This window comes from Notothenia rossii (genome assembly GCF_949606895.1).
Source record: "Notothenia rossii genome assembly, chromosome: 10".
Lineage (NCBI taxonomy): Eukaryota > Metazoa > Chordata > Actinopteri > Perciformes > Nototheniidae > Notothenia > Notothenia rossii.
In genome coordinates, this window is record NC_136908.1 from 14,083,463 (window position 1) to 14,103,765 (window position 20,303).

Genomic DNA, 20,303 nt, shown 5'->3' on the forward strand with positions numbered 1-20,303 from the left:
GGCAAAGTTATTATTATGGAAAATGCAGATTTGGTTTTTAGCTTGGCTAATCAATGAATGCAAATGCTACTTTGGATAGCACACATCAGGTCTGTATCTGCACCTGTCTGAAGAATCAACCCATGAGGGTCCATGATGGAAGAAATATTGAATCTGCAAATTTGTTAAAGCTTGAAGCAGTACACAAAACAGTTGTATTGCTATAGGTAATTGTTTGCACAATAAAAAATATACAAACATGACAAATGATATATGTGCAGAAAGAGGCAGAATGCGCTACACCTAAATAATGTTAAAGTTCAGAATTTTATAGAAAACACAAGGTTAATATAAAAAAAGAAATACAAAATCAATAGTAAAGGCAAAGTATTAGAGCAAAATATAATTTAAAAAATGCAAAAAAAACAGAATTGAAATGCGATTGTGAAAAGTTTAAGAGTCTGTGTGTATTCAGAACAGCAGATAAATAGTTTCTATTTTTTAAGCATTTTATAAAAGGGGAGAGTGTTGTTGTGTGTGTGAAAGCCAATCCAGTTCTTAAAGTTCTTAAAGTGAATGCATGCATGTGTAATTCTAAAATATCTGTTGGTTATTAGTATTACAGCACAAGTCAACACACACCAGGCTTAACATTCTGATACAATATTGTCTCCCCAAGCGTTTTGTACCTGATGCTGCCTAACAATGGGTTGTCTGACCCCTCATTGGTGAATGACACGCTGTCCTCGGTGCAAGCTAATATTGATCTGGTAGCAAGTGGCAGTTGACTGAGCGGGCCTGGAGGGCAGCAGTAATGGGGGGGCCAGGGGCGCGAGGGGGCAACCCAGCACCTGGCTCACCCAGCTGGCAGAGAGGCTCCTGAGGCACACAGGGCTGGCTGGCTGGCTGACACCCACGCTGCGCCACACACACACACACATAACACACATCACACAGACAGAAATGCACATACTCTCCTCTTCCGACTCTCTGTTTGCTCTCAGTCCATCATACACTCCAGGCCCTGTCCATACTTGTGGCATCAGTGCTGTCAGGACACAGGCCTCCATGTTGGATTCAATCAGCAGCGTTGTCAGTCAATGGCACACACACTACCACAAACACTAGCACACACACACACACACACACAGGTCGGCGCTGCTTTCCGCCTTGGCAGAAGGGGAGCATGTTGTCCTTCCAGTGTGATTTCCTCTTCCCTCCCGCCTGCCATCTCCGTTCCCTCGGCCCTGTCAGCTTTGCCCCCCTCTCCTTGTCAGCAGCCATATGGCTACCCCCACCAACCCCCTATGTCATCCCCTAGGCTCCTTCCCCATGCCTCATCCCCATGCCTCGTCCCCTGCTGGAGCTTCACTGACAGCTCTAAATGCACCACTCAGCCTCAGGAACGCTGGACGTCGTAGTAATATATAAGTTCTTGACAATCATTTCAAAAGAGATGATACACAGAGTCTTGTTTTTCATACTGCTGAGAATAAACAATGTCTATTTAATCAATCCTTGTATGACTGTTGTACAAATAATGTAAACGACAAATATTCTCAACAAAGGAAAACAAAACTATTGCAGCAAGTCTTTGAGAAATGGTTTCTGACAAATCTGATGAGTGCTTGCTTCGATGATGTGGTAGGTCCCTGAGCCATAGAGAACATATCACTTTTACTTTAAAGTGCCCCTATCATGCTATTAGGCATATATTATGGGTCTTAGATATATACAAATATATTAAAACATGTCTATGATGTGTTTTCCTCGAAATACAAACAGATCATGCATTTTAGACATCCCTCATATCCCTCTATTCCAGCCCTGTTTAGAAACGCAGGTTTTGGTTCCTTAGCTTGAAAAACAAAAAGAGGAGGCGGAGCTAATGCCTGATCAGAATTCTACCGGAGATAAAGTTACATTCTGCTGTGATAAAACGCCATCCAGTTCTAAACCACATCAAGGATTATTTCTGAAACAGTATGGAGCTCAAATGCTTTTTCTCTTGCAGGTTTACCACAAGGTGAGTTCATTTTTTTATTTCCTGCTTTTTAAACACATGTGCTCTCCAGTACAGGTTAGCTCTGAGTGTTAGCGATGCTTGCTAATGTAAACAAATACCATATTACGTCCAAAATACGTCAGGCATTGTTTCTGATAGCAACTCTCTCTGGGTCCACCATCCGAAATTACGTCATATCGGCAGCAAATCTGTATCCGCTCGTTGTACCCCCGTTTTTAAAAGATGTGGGTAAGGAGGAAAAGAGAAAGGGTTTTATTTTCTGACGCTGCGAGTTCCCCGACGTACCGGGGACACATATTTATGTATAAAAGACATCACAAAGTCCATTTTGCATGATAGGTCCCCTTTAAGAAATCCAATCTTAATTTAGTACTACTTTAGGATTAAGAGCATAAAAGCATTTTCAAAACTGACACAAAAACTCATAATTAACATAGCCAGCCTAGACTCTATTTAAGAATGACTGTTCTTTGTAAAAAAAAACAAATCAGACCTTTAACTAAACGTAAGCTATCAATTAAATGTTAAAATAACACTTTTGATGTATTTCCGGGGTTATTCACATTGTATTTTCAGTTAAACTGGGCCACTTGGAGCAGAATTAATCAAAGAAAGCTGTCAACAAAGTTTAGCATTGAAATAAAAAAACATGACATATGACCCGCTTATAAAAGCCATGTGATGTGGATGACATCTCTTAAAGCATTCAAATAAGTGGGCCTTGCATTTGAGATTCAGGCACAACGTTTGATCGATATTAATACTGGAATATATTTATAATCCAAAAGCATGTAGGATTTTACGATGTTCTGTTGAAAGGCATGTCCATTTCCTTCTCTCTCTTTATGAGACTACTCTGGAACTACCCTTTGGGGACAAATGTGAATGTGTGTCCTTATGACTGTGTGTGCATGTACTTTTGTGTGACGGGAAGCACAACAAATGATGAAACACTATGGCCCATACAGTAATAAAAAGTGTGTGATGGGGGCCCAGATCGCTTAGGTCCCAAAGACATTATAAGAGAGTGAAACAGAGAGCAAAAGAGACTGCCAAGTTCACCGGCCTGTTGACAGATCTGCAGTCAGACTAAGGGTTGTAAAACTGTTATGGCTAAACGCTAATGTCAGAAGTTATGTGGAGCTGTCATCTGCTATTAGAGAGGATTATTGCCACCATCTTGACTCTGAGTAGGACAGGGTGAACATAAATGAGGGCAAGGATTCACAAGAGAGATAGACAGAGAGCATACAAAAGAAAAAAGATCTTGTAGACACAAGACAAAATAGTTAAAGACATGCTGAAGACCGCAGCACATACATTTAAACTGCACTGATCAGCGCTCATGGCTCAAGGCGTCTTGCTCTAAATAACTGTCACAGTATATCAGCTCGAGACTGACTGAAGAGCGGCAACAAGTCCTAATAGCCTCACAACTCGCCGCTGAACTCAATAGTGAGTTTGAATCCCCTCAAGCAGAGGAGTAAACAGGATTGAAAATATTTGTATCCGATGCAGCAGAGCAGATGAAAAATAATTATCTTCAAAACACACATACAATATCTGAGGAGTCACAGGGGAAGTTACACAGAACGTGTCCTCTCCTAGATATTTATTTTTCGGCTAGACACTTATGCTTATGCACATATATTTATGTATTGTGGCAATTTAACGGCTCACCTTCAATTTGTTTGAATCAATGTCAAAGTTATCCCTTGTAATTGCTTTCCTTTTCTGCGCCATTAACACCCATCGCAGCATGGATTTCCATTCCCTTATTTTGTTGTTGAGTGTACTCTGGGATTTGTTTTGAAATGAAGTGCTTGCAAAAATATTTTCATCCTCTACCTGTCTCATCCAATTTTATGTCAGATAGCAATTTCCTGTATTTCCCAGACTGCCTTTTGACAACTCTCAGAGATGCATTTCTGTATGGAAATTGACCCAACAAAGTGGATGTACAAACGCAAGATGCATCATCAAAAACGGTTTCAAGTCTTTATGCTAAGCTAAGCTAACTGGTCTCTGGCCCCAGAGAGATATTAAAAGACATAAGTGGAGATAATCTTCTCATTTAACTGCCATCATAGAAAGGGAATAACCATATTCATTAAATGTGTTTCGTTGACATTGATGATTGACTTGCCGGTGGACATTCATTAAAAATGTAAGCTTTGTAGCGACAAACACGTTAAGTTACTTTTATATTTCAGTAAAGGTTTTCTCAAGACACCGAATATATTGGGTCGAATATAGAAATGTATTTAACTGTATCCTCGCAACACATAGAGAATTCCAATTGTTGGAAGAGTGTAGCCATGAATAACATGTAGTGTATGGTTCAAATATTTCATCATGTTAATATTACATATCTTAAACTGACAAAGAGAAAGTGATAATATCAGAGAGAAATAAGTTTTATTTTCTCACATTGAAGTTACTCGTAAATAAAAGGATAACACTGAATGTTAAAGGAGAAGAAGATAGGTTACATGAATCTCTCCACACTTTCATTAAGGATGCAAAACGAGTGAAGCCAATTACACTCCCTAATTGAAAGAACCCATCATCCTTGAAAGTCTTTAATGTTGCTATATAGCTTTATCCATCGTGGTGAAACCCCACAAAGAACAAGTTTTAATTGAATCCTGTATACTGTTCTGTTGATTCCTTTAAAATCTGCTAGCAAAGCATTTTCCTCCCTCCCAGACCAGCAGCCTGTCAGTCATTATCACCCAGTACCAGCTAATACATAAAAATGACAGTAAATCTACTAAAGCTCTGAAGCAAAGGAGTCATAAAGTAAATCGGCTGCTTTATGTTGACTGTGCTGGGGGGCAGGGCCAAAGGGAGTCTGAGCGCACTAAATCTGAAAGGATGCTGGGGGGGGGGGGGGGGGGGGGAAGTGAAGCAGTGGGCATCAATCACATCAGTGTACACATATGTAAATGAACACACGCACACACACACATTCAAGAGAGAAGAAAAATGGGGATCTTAATATATGGACTCTAGGAGTAATGGTTATTAACAATGGCAGCTGCCTATTAGGACAGTAAAGCAGATAGAGTACACACACTTGCAACGTACAACACACGTATCATCTGTCAAATCACATTTCATTATTACCCCTCCTTCACGCACACACACGCTCATGATGTTGACATCTGCAGCTTGGTGGACGGAGCTCCGAGGCATCAGTGTGTGCCGTGAAGTCTCCCACCACCACAGTGTCTGATAGTCGTGTTAATGGGTCACATATGGGCGTGACAAATGAACTCCGCAGTGACACAAATAACTGATAAGAGTTACTCACAGATGATAACATGGGTGTGGGTGTTATCGCTGGTGTCTGTCATTGTCGGTTTGTTTTAAATTATTTATCCACAAATGATATCAGAATTTGATGTTTTCAATTGTGCCGATGGGATTAAAGCTTGGAGTAATAGCTTGTGTAATGACATGTGAATATTACAACTATTGATAAATGTGTCAGCTACTACGATAAAATTCCTTCTTTATTTTCCTGGGATTTCTTCTGCCTTAGATTAAAGCAGGACACTTCTTGTGTACCTGGTAATTCAATTGTCTGCATAAGCTCATAAATGCCACAGATAAAATATGCAGCAGATCCTGTTCACAACATAGAAGATGTAATGTCCACCCCGAGAGGTTTCAATATTTTACAACACCGAGGTGTGCACAAACACTGCAGAGGTGGAAAAGTAATGCCTCCACCTGCTGTAGGAGACACGTCTGAATAATGCTCCCCATATAGTAGGCAATAAAAATCATTGCTTATATCCTAACTGTGCATTCGCATGATTTATGCATTATTACTCTTTTAATGCAGCTAGCCGACCACTTTATGGCTGGCCACACATTGTTGGATTACTGTGTTATTCCTATTGGTCAGGGAAAATGCATACTATGCATTGCAATATTACGTGGTAATTTCATTTCAAGTCAACATATGTTTCAGTCTCACATGTGACCTATAGCAAAGCAACACAGACCTACCATTAATGTGCTTTGCTGCTGGTTTGTAAACTAAACATAGCAGAATCATTCATTACTAATGAATTGTGCACGACTTTGCCAACTCTCTGCTTCAACACATTTGCATACAGCAAGCTATGCACTGTAGCAAGCCATTCCCTCACCCCGCTTATAGCTGTGGGTTCTTTAAAGCTCATTAACTGGCTGTAGCCAAACTGGCAAATACAACAAATGACTATAGGATTTGCTCAGAACAATTACATATTTAAGAGAAACATGCATGTTTATAAAGCAAAGAAATGCCTGCAGATGGATCAATGACAGCCATATGCAATAATCTGTGATGTGTTCTTGAAGAAATAAGTTTGCACCAGTTTGGTTTTCTTATAAGGTGATTAAGGTTACCATATGCCCTCAGTGCTTGGGGGAAGGAAATATATGTTTCTATGCAGTCATCAGAAAAGGACTTTCTCTTCAAGCAAAGTTGAATCTACAGAGCTCTTTCAAAGGGAGGACTTGGAGCAAGGCCTTAGGCTTTTCTTTGGCTTTTTCAATGCCTCGCACTTTTTCTCACCGAACAAAGCTGGTCAAAAAAAAGAGACTGATTTTTGTTGCATCTCATCTCGCCGTGGTTTGAATTATACATATCTTTCTGGATGGCCAGAAAGTTATATTCTGTCTTTGAGAAAGATATCTTTACACATAAGCTCAGAGATGAAATAAAGGAGGATGAATGAGTAATAAAGAGACTGCAGAGGGAACCGTCTCCCCCGCCTTTTGTCCTCAGTGACTGCGTTTGTCCTTTTGTCGTGCTCTGGGTATGAGGGAGTGACGCTCCCTGTACAGCTGATACTGACCTTGTACATGGAAATCAAACCTGGAGAGAAAGAGTACAGAGTGTACAGGTGAGAGCAAGTGAGTCAGTGACAGAGGGAATATGTGTGTGTGTGTGTGCGTGTGCGTGTGCGTGTGTGTGTATATATGTGCACGTTTTTGCAAGTGTTTGTATGTGTGTATATGTGTGCGAGTGTGTCTGCAGATGTATACAGTGCAAGTCTCTGCCTGTTTGCCTGTCTTGTCAGTGACAAGTGTCACTGCACCTCTGTGTATATGTGTGCACGTGTAGATGTGTGTGTGTGTGTGTGTGTGTGTGTGTGTGTGTGTGTGTGTGTGTGTGTGTGTGTGTGTGTGTGTGTGTGTGTGTGTGTGTGTGTGTGTGTGTGTGTGTGTGTGTGTGTGTGTGTGTGTGTGTGTGTGTGTGTGTGTGTGTGTGTGTGTGTGTGTGTGTGTGTGTGTGTGTGGCAGAAATGAAAGGCAGGAGTCCCATCTGTTGTGGTGTAATGACTGTGCTATTTGGAGGCAGGAAAGGTTTGGTGCGGGAGCAGCTGGTACCTCGCCCGGTGACCTTTTAGCATTCCTCCTCTCACCATCTGACAGATGTGTCAACTCGATTATTTCAAAAGGCCCTGAATAAATAAGCGATTGTGAGAGAGCGCCGCCCGCTAACCCAAAGAGTGGACGGAAAGTAGGCACCACACACACACACGCAGGTGAACGTGGATGCAACGGGGAATACGCCTGCAAGCAAGGCAAACACACTCGTAATACTTACAAAGACGAAAACCGACACTAGCACCTGCACAGTCAACAGCACAATCAAATTCTCCTGCGCTCTACAAAGTAAATGATCACCGAGGTGAGCGGACGCATCACCCCCGTCGTTGCACCGCTCATTTCCCCACTTTCCCTCGCTCTCCTCCACTCTCTTTCTTTTTCTATCATCTGCTAAATAGCTGTTGAGTCGCTGGTATGAGGCTTGGTAAAAGAGGTACAATGGGGCTGAAATGAACGCCGTTGTGGTTCGGCTGCCCTTGGAGCACCGCTATTAGATGGGTGGAGGGAGAGGGGCGGGGGCCGGGTGGAGGGGGGGCCTCAGGTGTTGCTGCGAGGCTGCCGATGGACTCTCATTCCCTGGCGGAACCCACAGCGGACGGAGGGGAATGGGCGTCTGTTGTGCGTATCTTATGTGTGTGCGTGTCTGTGTGAGTGTGTGTGGAGGGGCGGGGGGCTAATTGACTCACTGAGTGATTGGGGGACTGTGAAGAGGCGACCGCAATCAGACCTGCCCTGATAGAGTTTGATGCCTCCCTAAATAGTTTTCAAATGGAGGAGCAGGTGCTGTTTTTCCGAAGCAATCCCCACTGCCCGGGTGTATAAGAGACCAAAGTGTATGTGTTCTTGTATGTGTTCTTGTGTGTGTGTGTGTGTGTGTGTGTGTGTGTGTGTGTGTGTGTGTGTGTGTGTGTGTGTGTGTGTGTGTGTGTGTGTGTGTGTGTGTGTGTGTGTGTGTGTGTGTGTGTGTGTGTGTGTGTGTGTGTGTGTGTGTGTGTGTGTCAGTATTCTCTAGACTGAGTCGAGGTGAATGTGTGGGTTTTGTGTCATTGTATGGCTGTATTTTATCTCAACAAAAAGAGGCAGAGTAATTACATTTGGTGTATTTGTCATTGTATTATTACATGTATTTATTTTAACATGTTGAGGTCACTTCTGCTTTTGAAATTAACAGCTCAAAATATCAAAACAAAGACATCTTGTAAATTCATAAATCTGATCACGGGCATGGAAAAAAGAACACAAAATAAATACAATTTTTACAAGATAAGGTGGAGAGCGAATACAGATGAGGCATACATCCCACAGGGGAGTCTCTGAATCCTCAGAATTCAATTTTGGTATCTAAAATTGGAGTAAAGCCCTTCATCTTGTCTAGTCCTCTTTGTTAAGAATGACTTGCACTGAAAATCCTTAGATGCTCTTGTCCAAAACCCCAGGGATTTTCACAGGCCTTGGACCGTCCATCTCTCTCAGAAAGTGTGAAATGGGCTTCATCAAATCATGTCCAGTCCTCTTGATTTTACTCGGTGGATCCAGACTGGTTTGCTGTGGTTATTGGGATGTCACGCTTTGAGATGTGTAGAGGCAGACTTGGCACCGTCCACTCCGCGCCTGTTTCATCGCCTTGTTTTACATCAACTCCATATGACATGCTTTGAATATCCCACATAGTGCTTAGGAAATTGATTATTCAGAGAGAATTTATAACACTTCTGGCACAGGAGAAAAGGCATGTGGGTGAGCGCTCCAAACATATGCAACACTTAACTGACTGAAATTGATTTGAGTTTTCAAAAGCCAGTCTGGAGCTTTCTTGACAGTCCAAAGTCATACCCACCCTCAGCACGGATACAGAATTAACATCAGGGCTTTTGCCCGCTGGGTCAGGACCGCGCACCATAACCGCGGTCGTTCCTGGACTCCTGTCTCACTGCTTCTGTCAGCACAGCAAGCACCCCCCATCTATCATCTCCATTGATCTACACTAATGACAGATGGTCGTTATGGGTGGGGGAGACAGATTGCCTTCAGCACAGCAAGGCTTCACAGGCATGTTCAGGCAGCACAGTCTGTGCATACTGGAATATCTGATATCTTATTTCAAAGGCCCAAGTCGACTTTTTAAAAAACTCACTAAGAGAAACGCAGCTCGAGGATTTTCAGAAGTCAGTCGGGAGCAAAGGCTAAATATTTCATCATAGTGTCATGCATGCTGAAGAAAATCAAATCTTCGCATCATCCAGAAAGTATCCATACTAATGCATGAGAAGTAATGTTTCTGTGTGTCTTCCATATCAATGTCTTCCTGGTTTAATGTTTGTGTAATTTTCAAAGAGGAACATCTGTCTGGGTTGGAAAAAAAAGAACAATTCTATTTTTTTTTTTACACCTAAAATCCCATTAGAGAATCTGGGTCACTAACCCGTTCACTCATGTAATGCAACCAGACACTACCCAGATGTGAAGCATGTGGAACTAAGCAAGATGCTCACTTTCCACAGTAACATTTAGCTGAATTGTTGCATATTATGCATTTTGTATGGGGGTGGTTCACAGAGAGCGTATTTAAAGATGCATAAGCCATGTGTTTTCACAATCCAGTGTTTTCACTTTAGTTTAGTTTCCCAAAAGCGTTAGCATATGTGAGTCGAGTACAGCATCTGTAAAAACCTGCATTGTGTTCCTTAGTTTTTATAACGATTGATATAAAGTATGAAATATCAATTATAAGGAAGGAGTTTCTTCCCTAAATGTCATATTCAGAGTTGTATACACATTATAAACATCATCATTGAATGCTTGAAAAGTTCAATTAGATCAACGATTATTTTTAATTAATGATACATTTTCCCATTACCTTCTAGGTTAATTGATTAATCATTATCTTTGTAGAAAATCTCGAGAAAGCTTACGTATTTAAATGTCTCTGTGTCTCAACATCCCAAAGATATCCGTTTACTATCACAGAATACTAAGAAAACCAGAACATATAAATAATATACTGTAAGGGCTGGAGCTGGCCGTTTGCAGATTATTGTTTCTTTTGTTTCAGCTTTAATATCATGAAAACAGAACCTAGATAATAAAACACAGAATAATCAAGATTATGCACCTAGAGTCCTGCTATATAATACGTTTATACCAGAGATATCTTATTATTTATCTAAAAAGTTTGCATGAGTACACAAGACACAGTGCACCCACTCAAAGATGTAATATCAAACATGCAATAAATAACAGCGAGATATCACGGTGAATGTTAGAAATATAATAAGGTCAGACGTGGTCATGAGAAGGGAATTTGTTCAGCTGAGTTTTTATGCTGGTGTTGTCATAGACTTCTGAGGCAATTAAAAGAGTATTGTGTTTCAGGTCACACAACAGCAGAGCTACTTCTGTATATTAGATGTGAACCTTGAAAGTCTGGCTCTAACTAGCCCAGTATGATTTATTCATAAGACTATGGATCTGCATAAAGCCATGTCAATGCAGCAGGCTCGCTGCAGAAGGTCAATAAATGGTCGATAGATATTGTGCTGGCATGGGAATTATTCATCATTTTTCTGACTGTTCGTTCTCCATCATGTCAGTACATCAATATCAGACTTCAGTTAGCCCTCTTATTATTGTGAAGAGAGTAGGTGAGTTGTCATTATTTCCGTCAGTCATTTGATAAATTAGCGGGTTCTTCTGGTAATGAGGTTGGCTTCATCATTGATTTTATCCTGCAAGACCCTAAGGTCAATTCACATACATATATGAATACAATTATATCAAAAAAGTCATTTCATGCAAAACACTTTAGGGATTATCCCTGGGCTACAGCTCACTTGTTTGAATAAAACAGAAGACTGATCAATAGAGATGACATATTGTCACTTTAGGCAAGTGTATAGTTAAAACTGGACTCTGAGAATCCAAATATGTTTTGCATTAATATCCATTTATAGTATTATCATTAATAATTGATGGATTATTGATAAATAGTGAAATCAGAAATGGGAACTAACTTAAAAGTCAAGATATTCAAAGAGTAATTTATTTAGAGGAATAATGACAAGCAAATAGAAGGGTTTATAGATAAATAAGCAAAAGAGTGTATTGTCTATCAGCAGAATGAGAACCACATTTCTATGTTGCATTAAATAGTACTACGGTTTCCACAGATGTAAGACCTTATCTCTCTCTCTACAGCAGTGACGGAACCAAAAGGCTGCGGACCACACACATCTAAAATGGACAGGGGTAAAAAGTTCATTTCGAAAACGACTTGGCTTTCTTACCAACAGCTGCATTTAGGCTGCCTAAAATGACCGGGATGTGTAAACATTATTCTTGTGTGCTGCAGCAATATTAACTCCAAATAGATACTATGAGTAATCACAGAGCTGTCGCAATCCAAAGTAAACACCATCATGAACTTAGATATCCAAAGAGTATGCCCTCATGGGGTCTCTGAGGTGGGGAGTGGGGGTGGGGCTTGGATCCATAGCAGTGATTTAGATGAGACCATTAAATACTAAATAGAGATGGGAGGCTAGTTGCTTAATTGACCTTTATTGGGCTTTCTGCTCCATTTGAAGACTGGATATTAAATTAACATGATAATTCAGGCCCAGCGTGTTAATGCCACAATTGCCCCCCCCCCCCTTCCCCCGACATATTTTAATATCACCCTGTAACTTTTATGGCCCCCATTGATTTAGCACTGCTTTTTATTAACTGGCTTTAATTTTCCATATTGGCACACACTTACACAAAGAAGATTTTACTACAATTGAGCAGCGCACTGTTACAGGATTAAGGGTTTATGAGGCCATTTCCATTAAAAAACCTCCTCTATTCTCACAGTGACATATATAGGCTTTAACATGGAGATGAGATCTAATATGTATAGGGGGGACGTAGGGATGCTTATTGGATCCGTGGCAATAATTCTGGGATCTAGGCGGGTGTTGGAGGAATGGTTTCATTATGTGTCATGACATAGGGCCGAACATAAACACTGGCAGAAATATTTAGCATAATAAAATAATTAGAGTCATGAGAAAATATGTTTCATAATTAAGAAGAAAGAAATAGTAGAACACAAAAAGTACAGCTTTAAAGACTTAAATACATGAATACTTAACATACACAAAGCATAAAAAATAGGATAAATACAGTATCATTATCATATTAAAGTGTCCTCCACTGTTCTTGTGTCTTTCTTATATGTATTGTTTTTTTAATTAGCGTCATATTCATCCCTTTAGCCATCCCTCCAAGTTTCGTATGAATCGTCAAAAGCTGCACACCAATACTCAGTGTTGTTTGCAAAAATCGACTTTCTTTTGCGCTGAATACATGAATTCGTATAACTATAAAGCCTGTTATTGACATATTATTATGCTTTAACTTTAAGGAGGAGCCTCAGAGAACGCTACTGTCCTCTTGTGGAAGCAATGGGGCTGACAAGTGGAAGCAGTGGCGATAAGATATTGATTTCAAAAGGAAAGCAGAGTCCAAAAAAGTAAAACTTGGCCAACAATACCATGTTCACAACTGCCGAGTCTTTTCAAATTCACCTCCCAGCCTCCTCCTGCAAAAGCTTTTAGTTGTATGTGAGTATTGAAAGTTTGTTTTAATGTGTTTATGTTCATTAAAATGATATCCCTTTGGCTTTTCCTGTGTCAAGCTTGCTTGGATTTGTTCCATAGCAGGAATTCAATCGCTTATTTTTTGCAATAAAAAGTGTAACTCAAACTGTAGCAGTGATCCGAGCGTCAAAGCCTCAAAGCCACACAATGAGCAATGTGTGTGTGTGTGGTGTGTGCATGCGTGTGTGCGTGCGTGCGTGCGTGCGTGCGTGCGTGTGTTAGAGAGCTAAAGCACTTAAAATGTAGATGGGACTCCACACACATACACACGAGACAAATAGGGACACATACTGACAAAAAGCCAATAGCCCAGCAGCACATTAGAGGTGCATTGCTTCCCGGATGCAGCCCCTTTTCCCCCCTCCTAAGTGGATGCATTATCATTTTGTCTGTCACAAAAAAAAAAGAGGAGCCAAAGAATATGAATATGCGTTTACATCTGTCTCTCATTAATATGCACGCCTGAATCCACATCTCAACACAAAGCCAATTTTCTGGCCATCTGGGGGATGGCTGGTAGAGGTAATGAATATTCTTTATGAATATGTTTTATTTTGCGAGGTGGCGATACATCACCAGCATGCCGCTATCGCTCTCTACTCTCTGTCGCTCTCACTCACTCTCTGCTTCTCTGAGGTGCCTTCACTGCACAACTTGATGAGTTTAATTAGACTGTATGGGAGGGATGGATGGATGGACAGATGGAGGGGAAGGTTGGATGGAGGAAATGAAAAAGAAATATTTTACCACACTGACTCCCTCTCTCTCTTCCTCTAATAGGAGCCTTAATAAGCCACACACCTGCTCTGAATGGCGATGCTGGAGAGAGAAATACGGCTGAAGCTAATGGCTATCATGACTTTTGCAGTAACCAGTCTACAGTCCTGATGTTCTTTTAATTACCGAAGTAACTCATGACTGAGGTACACCGCATGGAATACTCATGAGTCTTACCATGTTTTCTGTTTGTCTGAACACGGCAAATCATTTTCCAGTTTCTTAACAAAATGTCACAACAATTATATGATATGAAGTCAAATATTATGCAAATACCGAAATAATTTCTGGCACAAATCCAAAAACAGCATTCCTGACATATGCTGAGTTAAAGTACATGCTGCCTAATTACGGGGCACATACAATTTTATGACAGCGAGTTAAGAAATGAGGATAGAGAGGTGGGGTGTAGGATATGTCAGCCTGTAGGCACCTTTATATGTCACGTCGATGATTTAGATGTCAGTGACAGTATTACTGTTGCTCGCACGTCTCTGGGGCCTTGGCACAGTCCATTGGCAAGTGGTGTCCTTTAATGATTTATGATTGAAGTTAGCCCGTGAAGTCCCCAGAGGATCCCCCAGAGCGAGAGGCGCAGGGAGTGACCGGTTTTATGGCAGGACTGGGAATCAATTATGCTAACGGTGGCTAATGAATGCACTTGAGGGAACTGCTCCCTGCACTCAAGGGCCATTTTTTCCTATTTGCATATTGATGGCAGAAGGACAGTGGCCACTTTCATCGGGGTCTGATAAAGCACCATGGAGATGGACTTGTGTGTGTTCCTTTCAGTCTTACTGGGGATCACTTGTTCTTTTCTTCCCCTTTTTATTTCCTCTTTATCATGAATAAATGGATTACGTTTAGCCTATATAATTCAGTAAACACACAGTAGGGGAAATGGTCCACACAAACAATCTGTTCCCCACCACTTGACACTCACAAATACACACAACATTGTGGCCTCTTCTTCAATAGTCTGAAGTCATTTTCAATTAGGGCTCTTTTGCGGTCGGTCCTGGAAGTGCTCCAGTTTCTCCCCAATGGACTCTGATAGACACTGTATGGTTTAAGAGGAATAATGGTGAGGCCTTTTACTGCCGCCAAGGTTAACATGCATTAAAGTCATCTGTTTGCATAGATGGACGTCTGGCAACACTCCCTCTCACTCCACTAAAATGCATTAAGGTAAATAACGCCGGGCCGGGAGAGAAATCACTATGTCCGATGCGTCTCAGTGAAGTAAAGAAGGCTATGAATATAAAATATGCTATGAATAAGTTATGTGGCGGGGGTGACATTGCAAAAAGACTGTGTGTGAGGTCAAGGCTTTTTCGAATGCTAAGGTGTTGCATCTTCATTCAGTGAGATAAGGGAAATGAATTATTAGACATGAAGAAGAATTGTTCAATATTATTGGAAATAAGCTTATTCCCTTTCTTGCATTAAGTTCAAATGAAAAGATTGATACAACTGTCACATGTGTGAAAGGAAGAGAAACCAAAAGGTGAGCTTTGATTGGCATGAAGTTTTCAAAATCCGTCTACGAGAACCTCAAAGGCTCACCAATCAAAACATTATATCTCGCTTTGTAAAAGCCATACGAACATTAAAGAAAACAACTGAGGAACTTCAAAATCATTTGCATTTGTTTCTTGTAATTTAAGAGTGTAGTTGTTGTGAAAGGCTAACACTTACAAATATCGATGAAAGCAGAATATTAAGTTAGATAAAAAATGTTATTTTTTGGATATGATTACGTCTGTACGTCTAGATTCAATGTTTGGATTACACAAACATTGAATCTATTATTTAGTATTTAGAATTTGGGTGTTATGAATAAAACTTCAAACTTCCGACTATTCGTAACAGCACTAAACTATTCCTTTGAGTGGCCCAACCACACTTTCTTCACCATTTCAGCCAGTTTATGCCAGCATTGAGACAATCCAGTAAAAAAAAAAAGTATATCTACCTTTCAAGGGATAATACAAAAGAATACTAAATTATAATCAAATGAATATGATATGTCCTTTACAAAAACTGTAAGAACAAGATACTGTGTTACCAGAGTCATAGAGTTTCATACCTGGGGAAGACAAAGTTTGGACACAAGCAAACTTCCAGAAACTTCCATGAGTGACGCTATCACTCGGTGGAATAGACAGACAGAGCAGAGACAGGCAGTGTTGGAGGCTCCCACTAATTTGATCTGGTGACATTTTCTTCTGCAGCTCCTAGGGGGAAAAGAGCAGCAGCCAGGGAGTGAGGGAGTAAGAGATGGAGGTGTTAGAGAGAGTGTAAGAGAGATAGAGAGGGTGAAAGACAGAGAGGGAGAGAGAGATGGCCAAGGAGACACTAATGAACGCAGACAACAAAGACCCTAACCTGAGCTCCGAGCCCCTGGAGACACGCAGAGGTTTTTCATTGGGTCAATAAAAGCACTGGACCGTGTCTGCGTTGGCTTGCCCTTCAAGCAACCGCTTAACTGCAGAGGGAGGACTTTTGTTCAAGGTTGCTGGAGTTAAAGTGGAATATCGCTGAATTTCATATCTGGAGTGCGTGATTCAGAAACCATTTATCATGGCTGTCTGTACACGAGGAGAAAAGAGCTTTGACATCTTGTTTATGCGTGGTGTCAAACTTATGTACATAAAGACTTTATCAGGAGAGAAATGTTGCTATGACAGTAAAAGCATTCCTCCATCAATGCATTTCTATTCAGAGCTGACAGTATAGCTTAAATAAAGTAATGTTGGACGTGCACGCTGAACCTCAAAAAGACGGACATGTTGATCATCTTGTATAATAGATTTGGGATTTTGTGTTCTTTGTATCAAACGTATACATCAAATTCATTAGGAGAGAAATGTTGTTTAGACACTAAACGTATTTCTTCATAATTGCATTTTATTAAAGCCGACAGTGAAGCTTGAATAAAGTGCAGTTGGATGTTAAAGCTGAACTTCAAAAGATGAACATGTTGAATGTCTGTATAATAGATTTGGGCGTTTCGCTTTTTATATTTCCACACTCTCCTGGGAAGCATTTCATCGCATCTGAGAACAAATCCATTTTTTATTTAAGGACTAGTTCAAAACACTGAAAAATAAGTTTGAAGTGCACAGAGAGATATTGGGTATATTTCCCTCTGGATAATTCAGGGTTAATTTCTGCAAGAGCGCAGTGCTGTGTCCCTGGGCCAAGTCGCAGGAATGCAGCCATTAGAGGAAAGAGAGCAAGGTACGCCAAAATCAGCATGATGAGATATTGACTTTTGGCTTGTAATTTCATTTTATGCACCAAGTGGCAAACAAGATATCACACTGTTCATAATCCTCAGCGTCCCTGAACACACACACACACCTCCCACAGACTCCTTCTTGTTATTAACAAGGAATCTAAAGCCGTGTGAGTGCCTCTGTGAGGGAGGAGAGCCTCGAGTCTGAAGTCTTCACACCAGGGCTCACACCTGAAGCGAGTCACCACACACACATGCACACACACACTCAGGCATGCTGAGGGACACATACTCAGTTGCCCTGCTAAGTCCCCCCATGTCTGACATATGTCACTCTCAATCTGTTCAGCAGGCCACACATCGCTCCAGTGTCGCTCTGCCTCTGTGGCGAGGGGGCTGCAGAGGGGGGGGAGACAGGGGGGGAGAGAAACAGAGAGAGCTGAAGACTGAACAAGAGGGCACAGAGGGGCAGAGACAGGAAGTGAGAGAGAGAAGAGAGCATGAGAGAGGTAGGGATAGCTGCTGCTGGTTGCTACCCTGTCTTTACTAATTGGTAGTTTGGAAACAACACCATCTGTTCTTTAAGAAAGTCAGATGCACAGTCTAAAAAAGATGCCACCACTCCTGAATATACTTACCGTCAGCTAATGCAAATAACTCAACAGCTCCGGGCTTCTTTCAACACACAGATCCTGCAGGACACCGGCTAGACAGGCATCTGTTAAATTTGTTAGAATGTTTAGGGAATCTAGTACTGGGTTTTCTGCCAGGGAGTCCTGAATAATGTAAACATATGATGATGAAGATAGTGAGGAGAGACGCGAGTCACTAGACTCTTATGTGCCTGAAGGAATACTTCACCAACAGCTCATAAATCCACCTGTAACCATGCAGATTCCTAGTTGGATCATAGGCCAAGAGAAGAATGGAAGTTGATTGCCACCATGTGGTTAAGTGATGCAATCACACTGAGTAAGCTGGAAAACTCCGTTGTATTTTATTGAAATATTGTTTTAAATTTAAATGTATTGATTAATGCATCAGTGTTTCTTAGGGTCAAAAACACTAGACTCACAACTTAAAATGAAAGTGTTTAGTTTATTTAATAAAAGAGCAAGAGACAGTAGATATAGATTAGTTGCAATTTGGTGCTATATATATATATATATATATATATATATATATATATATATATATATATATATATATATAAACTTTTCTTTTTCTTTTTTATTAAAAAAAATGATAATAAAAAAAAAAATTTAAACACCTTGAATTTCAGGGGGGGGCGCGGGGCTCCGTTGGCAGGGAAACACTGGATGGAATGATATCACATTGACAATTGTATAACTCTGTAAGGAAATGGTTGAAACAGATGTGCCATAGTCATTTTAATAAAGGTGTATCTCTAAGATGATGCCAAGTTTCGATGTTTTCACTTTACGTAGATATTGGGTTGCTGATAATGATATATTGATCCTGATTGATAGGTTGTTATTTATCTAGCCATTAGAGTCTTAAACTCCATTTAATATTTACCATATACACTCCCACTCGCTTGCACTACAGAATACATGAATGTTTCAAATATTTCTTATCCACGTTTTATTATTGTAAACACAGTTTCATTTTTATGTGTTTTGAATGACGACAAAGTGTGCCTTGTAAATGTAATCCGAGGCTGTTTAAACTCAAGCTTGCCTTCATTTTTTGCCAGGGAATTCCTCACATGGCAACAGATGAACTTACTAAGAATTTGTTGGTATTTTTGTTAAATTATCAAAGAAACACGGTGTAACGATCTCTCAGCTGCAGCAGAAGAAGGTTACATCACACACATTTAACAATAAAATGAATCTATACCAGCATCATCTGTACTAGAGAGTATAAGCCAGATCCTCTTGGGATTTCAGGCACACAGCTCAATGCAATGACCGTGTTTTACATCGGCAATCTGTTACAGTGGGATCTCCCCTGCTTCAATCCCATGGATGATTAAGCGTGATAATTAAGGTTTTTGGACATTTTCCACAGAGGAGCAGACGTGGCAGCTGGTGACATTCATGCATTCCCAAACACAGAGGAGGGAATTACAATGAGGCCTCCATTCATTTCAGTGATCAGAAAGTCTGGGCTTGGCACCAGTTCAAAAGCAGTCAAGCTGTTGTTGAAAAGGACTATTTGTGGCACGCTTTGTTGCAATGTAGGCAATGTACCTTGATCTATTTGGGGAATTATAAAAGCCATAGAAAGTAGCCAAATATTTGTTTTTTCCAGCAGGGATTTTCACCTTCAATTGCCAAGGAAAGACACCATGGAAATCAAATGACTTGTTTGATATTTTAGTAAATATCTCTAATGCATTACATAACGTTACACATATTATTACTGCTTTTATAGCCTTGTTGGCTTGGTTATAAAAGTGTACTTACTGCTTCGATACATTGCAGACCTTTTTTTATTCTGCAATACAGAACCAGAAGAAACTTTCAGAGGAACCTCTCCTAAATCCTGGTTATGTTTATAAAGCCCTACTCTTCCTTGAAACAACCTGAACTGTAAAACATACTGGATGTATGTTAATTATAAAGTAATAAAGAAGTATTCAGATACTTTCTAGCAATACCACATTACATCGCTTAAAGGTAGGGTAGGTAATTCACTTCAGAAACACTTTTATTATATTCCATGTAATGCTCTTAACATCCCGATAGCAATGAATAAATTAAATGCTTTGACAATAAATATATACAAATATTTCATCTGTGGAAGCCGTGGCGCTGTAAAAAGCTAGTCCAATTATCTGCCCTGGCCCGCGGCAGATATTTGGATGGCCTACCTGCCTGTCAGCCTTCCATCTCGTGCACAAACTTATCTCGTGCACAAACTTATCTCGTGCCCTCATTGGTCATGTGCGGGTTCGTGTGTGTTGGAGGAGGGGCTCTGTAAGGAAGTCTGAAGGAAGGGGCAGATTTTTTTCGGTTGTGTACTTTCAAATTCTAGCTTACTCGAGCTGGTTTCTCCATTCTTACCTACCCTACCTTTAAGTGCTGTATTTTCAATTCCCCCTAAGATAAGTTAGTGTCCTACCTGTGGCTGCGCAGGTAGAGCAGGCTGAGCAATAATGGCATGGATGTTGACATTCAATATAATGTTCCTACTGCTGTTAAGCCAGACGCTGAACCCCAACATCTTCTGATGGTTCAGCAAGCCACCTGCCTGGTAGCTCCGCCGGTATCTGTGTGTG

General features: G+C 40.6%; 1 protein-coding gene across 1 annotated transcript in view; it reads right to left on the minus strand.

Moving 5' to 3' along the window:
- The window catches only part of triqk (triple QxxK/R motif containing), a 128,696-nt gene that overhangs the window by 52,944 nt on the left and 55,449 nt on the right, over nt 1-20,303 (minus strand). Inside the window, exon 2 of the mRNA XM_079654228.1 lies at nt 20,147-20,294. The gene's annotated coding sequence lies outside the window, so the exon portion shown is untranslated. The remainder of the gene's footprint in view (nt 1-20,146; nt 20,295-20,303) is intronic.